The sequence below is a fragment of the Hakea prostrata genome, chromosome 10, assembly GCF_041222555.1.
Source record: "Hakea prostrata isolate BN-2017 chromosome 10, UWA_Hpros_2, whole genome shotgun sequence".
NCBI lineage: Eukaryota > Viridiplantae > Streptophyta > Magnoliopsida > Proteales > Proteaceae > Hakea > Hakea prostrata.
The window spans coordinates 2,530,821-2,550,129 of record NC_142609.1 but is presented as its reverse complement, the minus strand read 5'-3'; the positions used below and the strand labels follow the sequence as shown (position 1 = coordinate 2,550,129).

The 19,309-nt window shown below is 38.4% G+C and overlaps 1 pseudogene across 1 annotated transcript; it reads left to right on the top strand.

The window, feature by feature from the left end:
• The first annotated feature begins 1,395 nt into the window (after positions 1-1,395).
• LOC149001444 (protein EMSY-LIKE 3-like) lies at positions 1,396-18,021 on the top strand (annotated as a pseudogene). The gene is made up of 10 exons (XR_016170136.1): positions 1,396-1,788; positions 9,205-9,410; positions 9,509-9,618; positions 9,712-9,961; positions 10,051-10,272; positions 10,353-10,421; positions 16,700-16,944; positions 17,024-17,092; positions 17,171-17,234; positions 17,804-18,021. The product of XR_016170136.1 is annotated as a protein EMSY-LIKE 3-like (transcript).
• Positions 18,022-19,309: the final 1,288 nt, after the last annotated feature.

Below are 19,309 nucleotides of genomic sequence, written 5' to 3'. Positions count from 1 at the left end.
GTTATCTTCAACTTCAAGGAAACCATAAAAAATGGCAGAAGCAGAAATTGCATCTTATCTAATGTTTTGATTATAGTAGCGCCTTAAGTTTTTTTCCTCCCATGGTGAGTGATGGTCTCCTCCAACGGTGAGTGTGTTAATTTCCTCCGATGGTGAGTGCGAATTTCTTTCTACAGAAGTGCTGAATCAACAGTGGAATATACTCATTCCTACATCCTCTTAATATACTCATCCCCTACATCCCAGTGGAATATAAAGTAGTGCTGAAACCGGATTAAAACATAAGCTTTTTTAGTATCAGAGCCTCATTCCTACATACTCTAGGTCTAAGCAAGGGCGTCTAACCATGGAAGTACCAAGAGCTACTAGAGGCAGGGGAAGAGGGCGAAATACTCCGATGAGACATCAGGAAGAAGGACCATCTGCATATAATGATTTCATCCTCTCAGATGAAGAGGAATTGGAAATAGATGAAGCAAGAGAGCAAAGAGCAGGTTTGAGGAAGGAGAACACTCTGGTGGGAATGATAATTGTAGGGAGAAATTATCGAAGACAGGCAGTATATGAAGCATTGCCTATGGCATGGAATACAGTGAAACCTGTTACAATCGTTCAATTGGATACTGACCTATACTCCTTTCAATTTGAGCATACTCAGGACATGTTAAATGTCATCGAAGAGTCGCCATGGTCTGTTGTGGGTAATCCTCTCATACTTGAACTCTGGAAAGAAGAGAAGAACTGAACATTCAACCAACTTGATTTATGGTGTCAATTTCATAATATACCAGTTGACATACTAGACACCGAATTGGGATTTCAAATTGCAGAAAAAGTAGGCTCACTTGGACAAGGGTTGCTCATCGATGTCATTCAATTTGGGATGAAGGTGAGATACTTTAGATGTCGAATCACCATCGACTACAAGAAGCCCCTCAAGCAGATAATATACCTCGACTATTTATCTTTATTCATTTTCTTGCATACCATAAATTATTAGATCAAACCGTTAGTCAACTCGAGTATAGACCGTTAGCCCAAACCATTAGTTAGCCCGAACCCAAACCGTACCAAATCCAAACCGGCCTGAAACCGTTAAGCCCAGCCCAAAACCGCCCCGTTGACATCCCTAGATAGAACCAATAATGTAAACATATCCCTACTAGGACACTTGTCCCTCAGCCATTGGTAAATATGTCGAGAATTGGCGTATCAAATAACTGCTTCCAAACAAAGTAAATTCCATATATACCCATAATAAATGGAAGTAGATTTGAACTTGGAAAAATGAAGAATTGTCAAAGCTCAGGTCACACGCGCACACGCAGGGCACACTATTATTTAAGCGAGGCGAGAGCGCGGACTTCAAAACCATTTTTAATCAATTAAAGAGTTAAAGTGCTATAATTTATATTTCATGTCCGAGCCGAGTTCTTGACTTGCATTCTCTCTCGCTGCCCTGACTGTCTCGCGTTATTTCTCCAGTTGCCTCTCGCTGTCTCAACTGATTACTCACTCTCACACAAATCTTTCTCGCGAATCAAATTTCCCTCCGAATTCTTGCTTCGGAGGTCATGGTTTAGGTTTATGTTGATTTTTATTTAAGGAATGCAGAGGGAGATCGATAAATAAACGGCCATGCTCGGAAGAAGCTTATGTTATTGAAGAGTTATTTCTCCTTTGCAACGCCTTCTCGACGTTCGCGGTGGATCCTAGAGGTTTTTCTGTTCAAGTGAAGACCTCGTTGGTGAAACCGGGCTATGGACTACGGACTTTCCGACAGCAGCGGTGAGTTGCTCCAAGATCGTATCTTTGATGCGTTTTAATGACATATCTCAGCAGCTTATGATGCGTTGCTCTTCATGTTCCGGACTTTTGATTTGGGAAAATTTTCTGAGCATTACTGTATTGGCGGTATTCTATTCTATTCTATTGCTCAAGTAATTGAATGTGGTTTGGTAGCTGGTTTGTGAACTTGGAGGATGGAATTAGGGTTTAGTGTTCGATGGCTTGCTTAGGGTTTTGAACTGAAATAAACATTTCGAGAAGCATTGGGTTTTAGCTTGGCATAATCTTCGGGACCTACCGTTGCCTAATTGAATTGAAAACCACCTATATAGGCATTAAAAAGGTGACTAGGGCTTTCCCTTGCGTCTTTTCCTTTCCTAAGGTTTCTGAAGATTACAAGGAATACGTCATATTGGTCCTGATGGGTTGCAATGTCGTTGCTTGCCGGTGCTAGATACGTGCTAATCTTAAATAAAACAGTGAGGTTTTGTTTAAACAAGCAAGTTCTATTTATATAGTTTTTAAGAGTCACTCTGGTTCGAGGTTAATGCCTTAGAGATGGGTAAACCGCTAGGATTGATTTTATTAATTGTTAAGCTGACTTCTTTTGCTGCTCCGCTTTGTATAAAACTTTCAGTGTAAACAAACAACGCCCATTCCAATGCCACCCAAAAGAAAAGAGGATATTTATTCATTCCTTTCTTCTTTCCTCCAGTTTTAATCTTGTATGGGATCATTAGATAACATGCATATGTTTTATCTGGCGAGGGTTAATTCTCTTAAAAATTAATGCAACTGATCAGCCAATAGTATCAACTGTATATATAAATATAAAAATAATAAGAAGTCCACCTATAACTCATGCCAAGTCCTCCGAATCTAATCACTTTAGCCTAAAAAAGAGTAAACTCATGAGCCCTGATGACTACTCTATTTTCTGGTTGAATTTGTCCCAAGGTCCATTGCATAATTCCTTTAGTTGTACATAATCTCCTATGAAATGGCATGCTTTCAAGGACTGTCCTTGGCTAACCCAAAATAGACTGCCCAGCCTCTAGGTCATAAGTTCAGTAAAATAGAAGGCACTAGTTCAGGCAGAGCCACCTGGATGCCCATGCAGCACAAGCAACTGTGCCTGAAACACAAACAAGTGGTGGTGGCAGGCTTAGTCATGGTTCTAGTGTGAGATCTCATGGGACAAGGGGGTGGACAAGCTGACGTTATAGCTATTTGCCACCTGTGGATGGCATGCGTGCGGAGAGCATGCTAATACCTAGGTTGCAGGTCAGACTCATTGATCTTGAAGTAGATTGACCAAGCTACTGGGGACTGCTAGCTTGCCTAAACTAGATGAGGACTTTCTAATTATCCAGTCCAGTACTTGCCAGTTAATGGCTAGAGAAACTATATCGTAAGGAACAAGAGGATAGAGAGAGAGGCGGGGGCTCACTAACACAGCCCATGCTGGCAACACTTGAATCAAAATTTTAGTTCAGGTCTAATTAATTTCAACATATTATAAGTTTGTTTAAAAGAATATAATTAATCACCTCATTAGCGGAATAACTAAGCAAGGAACCTACTCAAATGGGGAAATTGAAATATGACTCCTGTGTGTCTACTCTTATCTAGAACTTCAACAGGAAATATGATAAGACAATCCAAAACAAATTTCTAATATTCTATAATGTAGCCTTTGTTGATTAGAATCAACCAAGGACCAGTTCTTCTGAAATCTCAAAATAGAACCAGCAGAACATGGTTCTGGTTGACCGAAAAGGGTTGTTGGTAGAGGGTTTTAAAATGGTGGAATTGTAACTTTGATTGAATCCAGTTTTGGGTGTAGATTGTATGTGGTGGTTCAAATCTTAGATGGGTTCTAATGGTTAGATCGAGTAGAATTTATATTCAAAATTCGAGTTCATTGGGAATCCAAAAATAAAGAAAGGGGCTGGGTCTTGGGTTTTAGTAATTTGATGTAGTTGGAAATTGTGTCTAAGGCCGTACTAATGGAGTGTAGATAGGCTAAAATATGGGAGTGATCTAATAGCTAGATGTTGCTGGACTGATTTCTTGCTAAAAAACGCTTTGAGAATGTATTTCTGGGAATTCTGCAGAAAGGTTGAAGGTACAATGTTGATAAAGGTTTGATGGTTTAGTAATGGGGTTTCAAATAAATAGAACTTAAGGGGGGTAAGAAAGAAAAAAGGGGGGGGGGTTGGGGGGCTTACCGGGGAAGGTGACTTCCCTAGCATAGTTTGAGAACCCAAACTCAAGGTCTAACTTGCTATCCTGAGATCATGGCAAGTCTGTATATTTTGTTTTAGCCTACTTAAATAGCCATCTCGGGGGGGTTTTGATGGGGGAGGGTTGAAAATTGATATGTAGCCTAGTTGAAGCCTTTTGTACACATATTCATGAAAATAAGTCCGGTATAGAAACTTGACTTAGTGGGAGGCTAGGACTAACCCATATTTATGCCTATCATTTTTGTAAATGCTTTTGTATTTGTTGATTCCAGTAAAAATGCTTAAAAGAATAAAGTTATAAATAAGAAAAAGCAGTGCCTTATGACTAATCTAAGATTACTGAAATATGATATATGATGAATGATTTATCTGGTTATTTTGTGTCTGTGAAAGCTGTTGTACCCACTTTAAATGATAATTTTCTGTGGGCGTAAAAATAAATGACTATTTTACTAGATTCCTGTTTTAGCAATGGTTTAACATACTAAGGCTGAATTTTTATGTTTAAAAAGAACCTCATCATTTAAAAGCTGAATTGTACCTACTGTTGAAAATCCAATTTTTGGTCTTGAACTAGGGTTCTGACTGTTTATCCTTTCAAACTTTATTTTTAACTAGTAAGGTTATACATGGGAAATGCATGTATTGTTGTCTATTCAAATATGAGTTACCTATAATGAATTATGTAATTCAGTTTCCACTCCATTTTCCCAACCCCTTCCCCCCCCCCCCCATCACACTACTCGCATTCCTTGCTTTATGTACCACCCTCCTAACAAACTTCCACCACACTCTCACCAATCCTCCCCTGGCACATGGTGCCTTCTTTTGCATTCCCCTGTTTCAGCATGGTTGTGGATGCTGTCCAATTCCATCCTGCCATTTGTCACTTGCTGGTTGGACTGCCCCCGAAATTTGCTGAAGATGATCCGATGCTTCCTTTGCTATTCCTTCGTTTGTATACTCGAGTGATAAGGGGCTTATCACAAACAAACGAACAATTAAACTCTAGTATCTTCCTAACCCCTTAACCAACCCCTAAACCCTTTTAGGATTACCTTCTCCTACACCATCTCTACCTTTCCTCTAACCCTAACCTTATCCAACACCTTAAGAATCCTGATCCAACTAGGATACTTATTTTCGAAATCCTACCCTCTTCAGACTAATTCTGAAATCACAGAACAACAAAATCAGGTTTAGAACTAACCTAATTGAACCCTTGAACCACCCCGTACTTAACCCTGGAAACCCTGAGAACATACAAACCCTAACTTTTGAAAATTCTGCAATTACTGGCCTATTAAAACAGAGATTTTCCCTCAATTTCCAGACTAGACCTAACCTGGCTGAACCCTACAAACTCTTCCTAATTAACCCCAGACTACCCTAAACTGACTTGGGCTTCAAATTAGCCTATCTGCAGGGTGTTTGGTGTATAAACTGCTGCTGTCCACTGAGATTTCAGCCCAAACAGCAAGGGTTTAAACCCTAAATTACTGCTAGTTCTATTAGAGAGGATCCTGAAGACTAGCCCAAACCCTGAGTTACATCATGCAGGTTTCTAGAGTTTTGGGTTATCTCTTCTTCCCCAATCTTAAACCTGTATCCTAACCCTAAATTTCCCTCCATCGCCAATAAACCCCAAAACACCCTAGATCTTACCCAGGCCAATTCCACCTTCAGTTCTTGCCCTTACCATGATCAACTACCTTTACAGCCCCTCCAACATTAGATTGAAACCTTAGGCCCATCATCCCACTCTAAACCTTATTTCCTTTTCGAGAAATTGTAATGCTAATTTACTATTAACTTGATTTCAGCAAGTTTTAACTATCGAAACTTATACCTTCGTTGATGACTTTCCCAACACCCAATTGACATAACCAATCTCCCAACCCTGGCCCAACTTTGACGTAAAACCTAACTGTCCGTTCAGAAAAGATCCTGGTTAATTAGCTCCTAGTTGATCTCCTTCCAATCTAGGACTACATCAAGAAGTCAGGTTTGACCTCTGCCTTCTCTTTGATGTTGATAGGTTGAAGATGACTTCTTCCAACCCCCCCCCCCCAAAAAAAAAAAAAAAAAAAAAAGAAGAAGAAGAGAGAGAAAGATAACCAAAACAAGAAAAAAAAGTGTATGCTGCTTTCTTGTTTTATCCGCTGGAATTTCCATAATACCCCCGGCTTTTACTTTTACCCCACATTTCCCTTTAATACATTCTAATATCAAGTCTATTCCTCCATGTGATCCTTTGTTGAAGTGGTGTTCACATTCCTGTTATTGCCAGATTTACAGTTAACTGTTGGAATTAATTCTTATGCTCACCACCTCCTCTCTCTCTCTCTCTCTCTCTCTCTCTCTCTCCCCCCCCCCCCCCCAACACACACACACACAAAAATCCCAATACACACAGAGGAAATGAATTGCTTTACTTTAGGGTTGGTCTTGATTTGTAAACTATAGTTTCACAATTACTCAACATTTGAATTGGTAATGGGCTGATGGTGATTTAGTGAACACAAGCAGGTTTTTTCTTTTAAGCCCAAGGAATGAAATAGTTGCTGAAATGAAATCTACCTGATGATTGATGAGGACATCAGTGAGCAATTCCAAGTTTACTGGCGACGCCGACGTAGAGATCATCCCACGACAGCATCTATGTGGATGGATGATGAGTTCAGCGGTTATCGGATTGCTAGGATCTTATGGTTCAATGAGAAACACTGCTCATAGTCAGTTTGTCATGTTATTTTCCTTAGTCTTAGTGGGTTGGATAGTAGTTTGCTATTGAAATATTTTAATTTCATGTTTGAGTCTTTATGGGCTGGGCCTAGAATCTATTTTGGCCCAATTTTGAATTATTTTGGTTTGGGTTATATTTACTACTTAAGTTGGAGTTATTTTGGGAATTAAACATGTACGGTTGGGAGGGATCAATTTTTTTATTTAAAACTTGTATGAAATTCGTTTTTGGCAATGAATGAATGAATGCAAAAATTAAAAGATTCGTCTCTCTTGTGCGACTCTCTTTCTTGGCGTGGATTTTTAGTAAGTTCTTCTTCTCCTCTTCTACCTTTCCTCTCTTACGTGGATCAGTTTCCTCTCTTCTTCTTTTCTTTTCTCTGCATAATTGTTCTTTTCTCTCTTTCCTTTTTCCTTTCTATTGATTTTTTCTAACCCTCTTCTCTCAGTTTTCTTTTATTCTTTTTTCTTCCTTCTTCCTCTTTCCTTGCTGTCTGTCAGAATTGTCTTTCTTCTCTGTCGTACCTCCTTTTTTTTTTTTTTTTTTTTTTTTTTAATTTCTTCTTTTCTTTCTCTCCTTCTCTTTTATCACCTCTAGTACAACAATCTTGTTGTGGTTCTCCATTCTAACCCTACTCTCATTTCCTAGGATTCACCATTACTTCAAAATATATATTTTTTCTCTTATTTCTGTTCCTAGATGTTTTCTAACCCTTGTTTTGTAGCCAGGATCAGCAGGTAACATTATCTCTCCCTAAATATTTCTCATTTATTCTTTGGCAGTAGTTTATTTTAAAACAAAACTTCCGAAGACTCCCTTTACATTGTTAATTGCTGAATTCCTTGTTAGAAATCTGATATTGATTAGGACAGCTCTACTTTCTTTAAGTTTCTTAATCCCATTGCATTCAATTTAGTGTTATGGTGCTAAGATCCCCATCCCCTTGTTTCCCTATTGATTCTTGTTTAGTTGTGCTTATCAGTTAGGCCTTATTGTGTTTCTTTCTCTACTTTAGCTGTCTTATATGCATGATTAATCAGAATTCAAGTGCTGCAATTCATTTTCTTTACTATCTGTCAAAAATAGGTGTTTCATTCTAAGAGTCTAGTAGCCCACTTTGTAGGTCCCCTAGTTTCTAGGGTTTCTCCTACATCACTACAACTAAGGTGTGCTGGGGGTATGTGTTGATTTTCTTCTTATACCATCAAAGTGTGGGAGCAACAGCAGAAATAACAGTTGTCACCATTGCAGGCCCATGTGATGTTTGGTATAATAAATGAATATTTTCTGTGCAATAGCTGATTGGGTAACATTCCAAGTGCAGTTAGAGATTTGTTTTTACAATAGATAACAGAAAACCAAATTACTCTTGTTTTTATTGTGGGTTAATCTGTTTATGCTTGTTGTTACCCCATCATGAGAATGTATGAGGGACAGCTACCGTAGTACATCTTGCCAAAGAGATGGCTGTATTGGGGCTTTAGAAACATACGAACTTTAGCTGGACTGGTCTACTGCTTAGTAAATTAGCTGCTGCTCTCCTCGTTGCTTCTTTCATCGTAGGTTCTGAAAGAGTTGATGAAGTTTCACCCTCGACGGCAAGCCAACTCTGACGCCATTTATTTAGGGCACCTCATTTTGGTAATTGCAAGTCTTAAATGGGTTGTTCTACTGTTGATTACTTCCTATAAACCGTCTAAGACACTGTGATGGCCTTTTCAACTGCCTTTATTTTTATTATCGTTAAAAATATTTAAATATTTGGAACCCCTCCTCTCTTGAACCGTAGGTTCATGTTGGGTTCTGATGAAGCTTCTTTCCTAATTTTGTGCCTCACCGGCTCACCGCTCCTCCACCTTCTTTTAGGATTTTATTTTTAAATTCTCTTCCCATTGTAAACGAAGCTTCCCTTGCAGTTAGTTCAACTGCTTTCTCTTGAAAGGTCTACAGATTAGCTTAGTGCTTTGGTTATTAAGTTTAAAAGAAGTTGGTTTTTTTTTTTGGCTCTTTTTATTTTTCTTTTGGGGGGGGGGGGGGGTGAATGAGCCCAGAACTGAGTAATCCAGTGATTAAAATATCAAGTGACATAGATATTTCAATCCTTGTAATCAAGCTATTTGTTTGGCTTGCAGCTTTTGGATTTTCCAATTTTATTTGAGACTATGTGCTTCTTATATTTGTAGTTATTAGTAATTCTTGAATACAGACCTTTATCAGATAGTGCAAAGTGATTCTTCTGCTGGAAGTATCATAACTGGATTTACTTATTCCTGCCTTTCATTAACTAAAAATCCTTCCAGTAATCTAGTTAAATGTTCCTTATCCATTTCTTATTCTCAAATACCTGATTGGTTAGTTCTCTTTTGCCATAACTAATGGTCCCATGATCTTATTCAAGTTTTGTATATCAATTTATTGCAGGAACGGATGATGATCTTCCTCCATCACATCAAAACAGGGTTCACAGAGGAGGTCGTCTTGCAGGGAACGGGAGATCTACTGTTGTGGGTTCTGTTCCATATGCTAGAATACACAGTGACATGGAGACACAGATCCACCAACTTGAGCAAGAAGCATATTGTTCGGTCCTTCGAGCTTTTAAAGCTCAATCTGATGCCATTACTTGGGTGCGCATCCTCAGTTTGTTTGAATGCCATCAAAATCTAAATTTCCTGGTCTCTGCTGGTGAGGTGTAATTGTAATATTATGAGTTGCATTTTTTTAGGACAAGGAAGGTTTAATAACAGAACTTAGAAAAGAGTTGCGGGTATCAGATGATGAGCATAGAGTGCTTCTTGGCAGGGTTAATGGAGACGATATCATCAAGAGAATAAGGTCTGATAATCTAAAATGAGATAATTTTTTTCTTTGTTTGAGGTCCATTCTCTTATATTTTTGACTATTAGCTTTGTTGCATAATGCCATCAGAGAGTGGAGGGCAGGTGGACACCTAACTGGGTTGCTCAGCAATGCCCAACCTGTTCATGATCCAATGCCCAGTCCTACTGTCTCAGCATCACGCAAGAAGCCAAAGACATCACAGTCTATACCTTCTTTGACTTTGGGTGCTCCAACCCCTTCGTTGCATCCCCAAACAGGAGTTGGGTCAATGCAGCCATCGTCTTCTGCTGCAAAACGAGGAACTGTGTTAGGAGCTAGGGGCAAGAAAGCTAAACCGGTAAGTTAACTATTTTCATTGTATGTTCTCTATAATGACTGTTAATTAATATGTATTTCTATCATTTCATTGTTCCCTCCTTTTAACAGGGTCAGACAATGCCAGGTGTATCCTCGATGAAGTCCATGCAGTATGCCTCTACTGGTCCAACTGGAAGGGGCCAAGTTCCTAATCGTGGTGGTCCCCTTGTTGCAAATGAACCAAGCGAAACAGCAGCAGTTGATCCATTGGTTGGGCGGAGAGTGAAGACAAGATGGCCTGACGACAACAGCTTCTATGAAGCTGTTATAACTAATTATAACCCTGCTGATGTATGTTTTGCTATTGAATATACTTGCTTTCATGCTGTGGTAGTGCCTAACTGGTCTAATTATTTATGATTTATTGTCAGGGACTGCATGCTCTAGTCTACGATATGAACACACCAAATGAGACATGGGAATGGGTTAACCTTAAAGAGGTACTTTCATGGCTACATGGCAACTCCCCCCTCCCTGTTTCATGGATCCACCTGCATTGCACCTTTTTTATAAATATCCAAGATTTTAAAAGAGTGCTTTTGCAAATATAAGAAAATATATGAAGGTTATGTAAAAAAATATTTTATTTCGATTGTATAATGGATTAGGACTCTGCTTGTGCGGGACCTTTGGCACCGTGTTTGCCTTTTTTTCTTTTTCTTAAAAAAAAAAAAAAATAATGAATCAGTTCATCCACTTCACTTATCTGTTGAGATAGGTGAATACACCTCACGGACCTTCTGCTTCTTCTTAGATGCTGTTATGTTAGCGTAGTGACGTAGTCTATGTGATGTAGGGGAAACCTTAGAAACTAGGTATGCGTTTGGTAACGTTTCCGTTCTGAGAAACCAGTTCTTATGCATAACCGTTTTTTAATGTTTCTGTGCTAAAAGACCGTTCTTTACTTGAAAATAGGCGTTTGATAAATCCGTTCTGAAAATATTTTTAAAACACTAAATAGAATATGTTAGGTTTTTTTTTTTTTTTTTTTTTTTGTTGAAAAATAAGTTGGTGTGTTTGATAAACTTGTTCTAAGGCTTCAATTTGAACCAATTTCATCACTTCCGTTTCTATTCTTTGGTAAAAACATCTTTTTTATGTTATGCAAAAAGCGTTCTTTAGAACACTTTTCTGACTGGTTCGTTCTTAAAGAACAGAAGAACGAACCGTTTTATCAAACGCCTCTAACCCGTTCTTCCGTTCCCAAAGAACAGAAGAACGCCAGAAACGTTTTTTAAGAACATTATCAAATTTGCCCTAGGGGACCGACAAAGTGGGCTACAAGACTTTTAGAATGAGATACCGATCCTTGATAGGTAATAAAAGAAAAAGGAATTGCAACACCTGAATTCTGATTAAGCATGCTTATAAGATAGTTAAAGCAAAGAAAGAAACACAATAAATCCTAACTAATGAACACAACTAAACAAGAATCAATAGGGGATACAAGGGGATGTGGATATTGGCACCATAACTCTAAATTGAATGCAAGAATATCAAGAAATCCAAAGAAAATAGCATTGTCCTAGTCAAAATCAGGTTTCTAACAATGAATTCAGAAATTAACAATGCAAAGGAACCTGTAGAAGTTTTGTTTTAAAGAAACTACTCAAAGGAAGAAAGATAAATTAAAAAAAAAATTTCTTTCAAAGAAAGGTTTAATAAAGTTACCTGCTAGTCCTGGCAGCAAAACAGGGGTTAGAAAATATCTAAGAACAGAAATAATAGAAAGAAAATCTTTCTAGGCAATGGGGAAACCTAGGAATGGACAATAGGGTTAGAATGGAGAACCACAAGAAGATTGTTGTACTAGAGGTGATAATAGAGAATGAGAGAAAGAAAAGAAGAAATAGAAAAAGAAGGTACAACAAAGAATAAAGAAAATTCTGACAGTCAGAATAGCTGGGAAAGAAGAAGAAAGAGAAAAAAATGAAAATTGAGAGAAGAAGAATAGAAAGAATCAATTGAAAGAAAGAAAAAAAAGAGAGAAGTAAGCAAATATGCAGAAAAGAAGAAGAGAGAAAGCTGATCCACGCAAGAGAGAAAGTAGAAGAGAAGAACTTACCCAAGAAAGAGAAGAATCGACGCCAAGAAAGAGACTTGCGCAAGAGAGAGAAATCTTTTAATATTTTCATTCATTCATGCTTGCCAAAAACAAGTTCCATACAAGATTTAATTAAAATAATTGATCCCTCCCAACCCCTACATGCTTAATTCCGAAAATAACCCCAACTTAAGTAGAAAATATAACCCAAAGCCAAATTAATTCAAAATGGGCCAAAATACACTCTAGGCCTAGCCCACAAAGGCTCAAACATAATTTTTTTTAAAAAAAAAAAAAAAAAAAAAAAAAAAGCAAATTAATACCCAAACCACTGAGACTAAGGAAAATAACATGACAAATTGCCTATGAGCGGTGCTTCTCATCAAACCATAGGATCCTAGCAATCCGATAACTTCCAAAGTTGTCATTCATCCAAATAGATGCTGTCATGGGATGATCTCTACGTCGGCGTCGCTGGTAAACTCTAAACCGCCCATTGATGTCCTCATCAACTCTCCTTGACTTTGAAGAATTCACCTCCGGTGAATAAAGGCTCTGGTAGTACTTGAGCATGTCTGGGTCAAGTCGTTTTAGTGACATTGGCATGGATTTCTTCTCCATTTGGAATCGAAACCAAATGAGTGCAAGCCATGAATAGGGCTAGGTATGTTTGGCTTTCATCACTGAGAATTTATTGGGGTGAAGTGTAGTTGTATATGAGAATGGTTTAGAAGGTTGTGGAGATCATAGAGTAGGCTCTAATGAAGTAGTACCATGTGAGTGGGGTGTATATAATTTGGGCTTGATTTTGATGATTTGGGTCGGTACAAAGAGCATAATGGCCCTTGAATTCATAGTTCTCTTTTTTTTTTTTTTGGGGGGGGGGGGGGTGACCGGTGAGAGGAGGGAATCAAGGCAGCAGCAAACAAGGTGACAAGACACTTGGAAGTGTGGTGTTGCCAAGATGATGCTCTGACAACTATTCTTAAACCTGGTTTGGGCATAATATCATGATGTTCAGGAACTTACTCATTATTGAGGCTCTTGGCCTCAGATTTAGGCAAGGATTTGAGGCTGTACTGGTTCTAGGGTTCATGAAAAGTGATCTGGAGAAGCTGGGTGAGAGATTTGAAGAAATCACTTGAAACCTTTAAGTCTGAGTCGCAAAAGAGAGAGAAGTGAGGAAATTGAAGGTTTACTTGGAAGACCTGGAGACTTGGACTTCGTAGTTTAACAAAGTTAGTTGCAGAGTCTCCCATGATGGATGGGATGCTCACGGATGTTTTAGGGTTTTTGGGAAGTCATATTTTATGCTCAGATGGTGATTTTCCATTTATATACCCTTACTGAATTACATTTCACTTAATGCTTGCATTAACTCCTACTTTTGTTTTGGAAACAAAAAATCACATCAGATTTGTTATATTAAAGTTGCTTCAAAGAGTATAAATAGGAGTGAAGTGTTTTAACTTTTAAGTAGGACTTCTCATGTATAGTTAGGTCTTTTATTTTTAATTAAGTTCTTTTACCTCCTTTGCCTTCAAACGGCTCTTTTGCTCCTCCTTTGCCTTCAAACACCTTTTAAGCCACAATAGTTATTTATGGGCCCAAGCTCAAAGTACACAGGAAACATCGAGTCCCAAAGTGATAAAAGGCCTTTATAGGCCCAAGAGTAGGACTCCTGTGTCTTTCGAAAAAAGAATGTGAAGCATGAGCCATACCCAACAGTTCTGAACTTCTCATTTCTATATTTTTGTTTTGTTCATGGCTTGAGTGAGCCATGACTTAATCTAGTTGGTCAATGTATTTTGTTAACATGTATATGTAACAATTCTATCAAACAATGTATGCTAATGATTCTATGCTAGTAGGCAATGTTTGTACTTCTCGGAACCAATCATTTGTTAGTTATTTGAATGATAACTTTTTAGTGTTTGTTTTGGCAAACTGCTAGTTCCATTGTGCATATTATGCTTTAAACAGATAGTAGGCAAGAAATCAGATGAAATGAAGGTTGTATAAGGCCCAAATCCAAGTCGAAATTTCAAAAAAAAAAGTATCAGGTCTCAACCAAAGTTTTGGTCTAAACCTAGAGATTTCCGGGTTTTGGCCTGGTCGAAACTGGCCTCGAAATCACAATCTCGATCCTTGCCTGGGAATATCATATCCGAATGTGAGTTCCTATGTGGTTCAGTGATGCAGGAAGCCATCACCTTGTTACTGTTCATGCTACAGCAACATGAATGGTAATGCTATGAAATAGGCCCAAGCCCAGCTCACCAAGAAATAAAATAGGGGATGCTGTTTTGTGTGAGTTTTTATTGTTATTCTGGATTTTATTATTTATATGTTGGATAATTATGTGTGCGAAATTTTAATTTGGGTAGGATGCATAGGAATGATCTTAAGTTTAAATAGTTTAAAAAAGTCCTGGTTTATTGAAGAATTATGTTTCTTTTATGTTTTTAAATGCTGGTATTCAGATTCAGCTCAATGATATGTAATAGAATGAATTAAAGCTTGACCATTGTGAGTGTAAATGCCCCCCCCCCCTCCCCCTCTCCCCAAAAATAAATAAATAAAAACCCATAAAAATAAAAAATAAAGAAAAAAAGACACTCCCTCCTCCTCTTCTTCTTGTCTCTCTCTCTCTCTCTCTCTCTCCCCTTTGAATGCGTGAATTGATAAAATATGTTGTGAAGCACATTCCATTTGCTTCTGTAAATTCCATTTTTATTTGTTCCTGTTTCCATATTTGAATCCACAAAGGTGGATGGATTGCTTCTGGTTCTCTCTCCCTAACGTTTTTTAGTTGTTCCTTCTTTGCTTCGGTAGTGTCTCATTTTTAGCATCTTGTGAGTTTCACATTAATGTCACTTCTGCTTACTCTTCTCATTACTTTGGTGAGGATGGTTGTAGTCTTGAGAAAATAGATTTAGGTGCCTTTTTTCACATTTTCCATGTCTTATGTGTATGCATATTACTTGGTGATCCCAAACAACAGTTTAATTTGGATGGGAGAATTCACATTTTTCTGGTTTGCATCCTTTTCTTTGTGTGCTCAGTTGTACCATGATTTTTGCCCCTTGATTTTTCATCATCATTGCCTGGTCCAATGAGGGAGGGCTTGTCTATAGCAATAACATCTGGCTTCTGAGGGTATGTGATGTAACCAGGGGGTCACCCCTTTCCAGAGAAGCCTTTTCTTGCAGCCCCTCCATAAAGGCCAAACCTGGCCAGGGGCAAATTGATAATTTTGCCTTCCTTCTTTGGAGTCCTAGTGGGTCTTCTTAGATGCATCATAATTTCAGGAGTCCAAATCTATTATTACTTTGTTATTTGAGTCCTGTTTGCTTAGACAGAGTCCCAGTCCAAGTGGGAGAGACAAGTTGGAATCTTAATTCAAATTGGATCCCTTCTTAAGTTAGGAGTTTCTTTTAATTCTGCAGTTATTTATTTAGGAGTCCTTACAACATAATTCTTTCTTTAATTGGAGTATGAGTTCCATTCCAAAGTCTTTCTTTAATTTGTTACTCGTAAACAAATCAGTTGACTATTATTGAATAAAGAATTGATTGAAGGAATTGGTTGGAGTCCTGGGTTCCCAAGTAGGGAAGCCCACGGCTGCTGGAGTTTATTAATTTTCTGCAATTGACAGGCTTTCTCCCTCTCACTCGTTCTTCCTTGGGCACCCACCCCCGGCCCGCGGGGCCCTAGGAAGATCAAAACTCTTTTCCCCCTAAACCCTAAGCTCCATGTCATTTTTTTGTTTTCTGAAACTTCTCTGGTTTTGGACTTTTCCTAAGACAAAAAGATTCAGTCAGATGTACAGCAATCTAACCTTTAGTTCCGTCCTAAACTATACGAGCCTCATCCTCCCAACCCTAGTGACCTTCCTTCCCAATTTCAACCCAATTGCACCAACCAAATCCTAGTTTAAATCCTAATCCCTTAGCTGCCCTAAATTCCTAGTAACCCTAGGAACCTTAAACCTTCATAATTCTCAAACCATTCATCCAAACTCTGAGTCCTTTTAGAACCATCATCCCCTACTCCTCTATGCTCAACCTTAACCCTAACCCTAACCCTAATTCTGCCTTAGAAACCCTAGTAGTTATAAAACCCTAAATTCTCAAACCCTAGCTTTAAGAATTAAATTTGATATTCCTACATCTATTTGGTTTGAAGCTAAGGCATGATTGTTGAAACTAGCTGAGCTGCCCCATGGCAGTTATAGAATGTCTTCCAAGAGAATCTAAGCCTATGGACAACGGGTGGAACTTGCTGACTTGTTTAATGTTTTAGTCAGACTAAAGTCAGTCCAACTAAGTATATAGTTAACAAAACAGTTGCTGCTACGGCAGACCTGTATTGCAGTCTAATGTGAATTCATGTTTGTTGTTTAAAAAAGGGGATTCTTCCTGGATCCAAGACATTGAAACTCTGGATTTAGAGGCCAGTTGATGAATGTCATGTGCTTTGAGGAAGGTGAAGATATATTCTTAAAACACTCAGAGGTGCCTGCCTCAGTCATAGCATTTTGTTCTTGATTTTTCTTTTTTCTTTCTGTTCTCTGGGACCCAACTCTTTTAGCCACATTTCTTTAACAAACGATTTGGGTGAAGGTTGTCTTTTGAATGCTGACATTTGGAATTAAAAAAATGTCGATGACAGTTCTCACCAGAGGATATTCAATGGGAAGGGGAAGATCCAGGAATTTCCCGTCAAGTTGGCCGTGGTGGATCAGGTCGTGGGGTTAAGAGAAATGTTCGTGGTGGTGCTGTTCCAGGTGCAGGAAGAGGAAGAGGGGCTGCTTTGAAAGGCCAATCGAAGAAAGACTTCCCACCTTCACAGAATGGAACCGGAAGAAAGCTTCTGATGACATCGAAATACTCCACACGGACTCCCTAATTAAGGAGGTACGAATGAAAATAATGAACAAGTCATCTGTAAAAATGGTAGCAATAGTTTTACATTTCCTACTGGTGTTATTGACAGGTAGAGAAGGTATTCAATGCTAGCCATCCTGATCCTCATGAAATGGAGAAGGCAAAAAAATTGCTGAAAGTAAGGATAGCCATGGTTCTCATATTGTACTTTCCATAGGCATGCTATACAAGCTTCATGTGTTCTTTGATATGGCAGGAGCATGAACAATCACTTATTGATGCTATCGCAAGGCTAGCTGAGGCTTCAGATGGTGAAAGTGGTAATAAAAATATTTGAGATGCCCTGGCCTACTTTCTGTTGTACATTGCATAATTTTACTTTCTGAAGAGTGCTACACATTTTAGCTTTTTGTAATTCTTACGAAGTTGTGCATTGGATTCAATAGGGGAAGGAAAAAAGTTTCAATGCAAGTCTTCCATAAGATTACTTTTAGTAGTTTTTAGTTAAAAGAAGACAGCCCTGAACCCAAAATTTTTGTGTCGCAAGTTTTTATGCTCTGCATGGTACACTTTTAGGAGAATCAATATATTGGGGTACAAACGATTCAGAGATGACTCCCAGGCATAAAAGGAAAAAAAAAAAGAAAAGGTAACAAGCACCTAGTTTTTTCATATGGTATTAATCCTTGCTGATTGAAGAGCAAGAATCCTTGTAGCCAGCCCATTTAGTTGAGACAAGGCTTATTGTTTTTGTTGTCGTTTACATTTATTTTTAGGTTGGGTTATATTGGGTGAGACATCAGTCTTTGTTTACAGTCTTTGTTTACATGAAGTGTCATCTTGATGTGGATGTACTAACACAAACATTATCTTGTTGCCTTGAATACAGATGAGGGCGAGCGCCATCTATCGCACAGCCAGTCAATGGACCGAGACCGAGGGTGGAGAAACAGGCAATACGGCGGCAACCAGCGTCCTGCAGATGATGATGAAGCGGGTGGTAAAAGCAAACGTGATGGTTCAGACGGTGACGATGAAATGGCCATGGAAGGTAGAGCTGCATCTGACGATCGCCATGACAGGGATGACGGGGAAGATGACATCTGAACGTTGGAAGTATTGACGCCTTGGACCTCTCCATTGAAAATTCCATCCCTTGTAAAGAAAAATGCCTATGTTATTATGCTATATATGTGTTCTACCCATCGAATAACAGCTTTCAGTTGTGAAAAGGGTGGGATTAATCTCATAGTCTGATTTATCCAGTGGAAAATCCCGGTATAGCCCAGTTGGGAAGCCACCATGTAAAATTATTTTGCTTAGTGAATAGCCTTTGACCTTGTAACTAGCGTCTTGAAAAGATCTGCCTTTTTTCTGGTGTTGTAGGTTTGCTTAATTTGGCTTCCTGTCTCTTTAGCCAACAATGAAGCTCCTGCAAAGTCAAATCATAATTGAAAATGGAAGCAGCACTAACAGTAATGGTAGACTCTACTTCTGTTTGTTTCTTCAAGGTGGATTCTCAATGGGTTATCAATAACCTCCTTGCCAACCTAGTAGCGAAAATCAATGCCACCACCAAGGATATTCCTGTGAACCAGTTGCAGTATGTTAAAAAAAACCAAGCTTTCATACCTCAATTTCCTGCATCTGACCAAGAGCAAGTCAGAAAATTAGAGCATCTGTAACATACATGGTAGGGATTCAGTATTAAAAGTATCTCAATCATTGTTATTTATTATCAGACCTTGCATTACAGAGCATGAACCAGGAAAAATAATATTTGTTCAGGAAGGCTGAACAAGGAAGGAACTTCAGCCAATGACCTAATTAGCTTTTGTTCCCCAGAGCTCGCACCTGAACTTCTATTTCAAAGAAAGAAACATCCAGGCTTTCTTTTTCTTTTTCCGCTCATGGGTTTAGTTCCTACCTACCAACAGCCATGAATGTAGACGGCTAAATATGGAAATGTTAATTAAATCTCCAGATTGTCAACAAATATATATATATATATATATATTGAACCCTATAATAGGCAAATGTTCAAATTACCGTTGTTAATGACCACATCTTTCCTCCAAAATTCCCCAGCTTATGAACCATTTTCCCAGGGGATTTTCTTAACCTGCCAAAAGAAACAAAAAAGCAATAAGATACTAGGCTCATTCTCATGTGGCAAGATCATAGGATCATGGTTGCCTGAATAAATCCAACATTTTTGCTACTTTAATAGTGTCAATACTCTATAAATAAGAAAGATCCATAAAAAACTGTGTACAAGTCTTCATATGTTGCAGGGTTTTGTTTACCCGTTATGAGATTGCCTCAATATCTGAGGCTAAACTCAGTAATTTATTGATTTCTTCTTGTTGGGGTTTTTCAAAAATTTTGTGGGCTT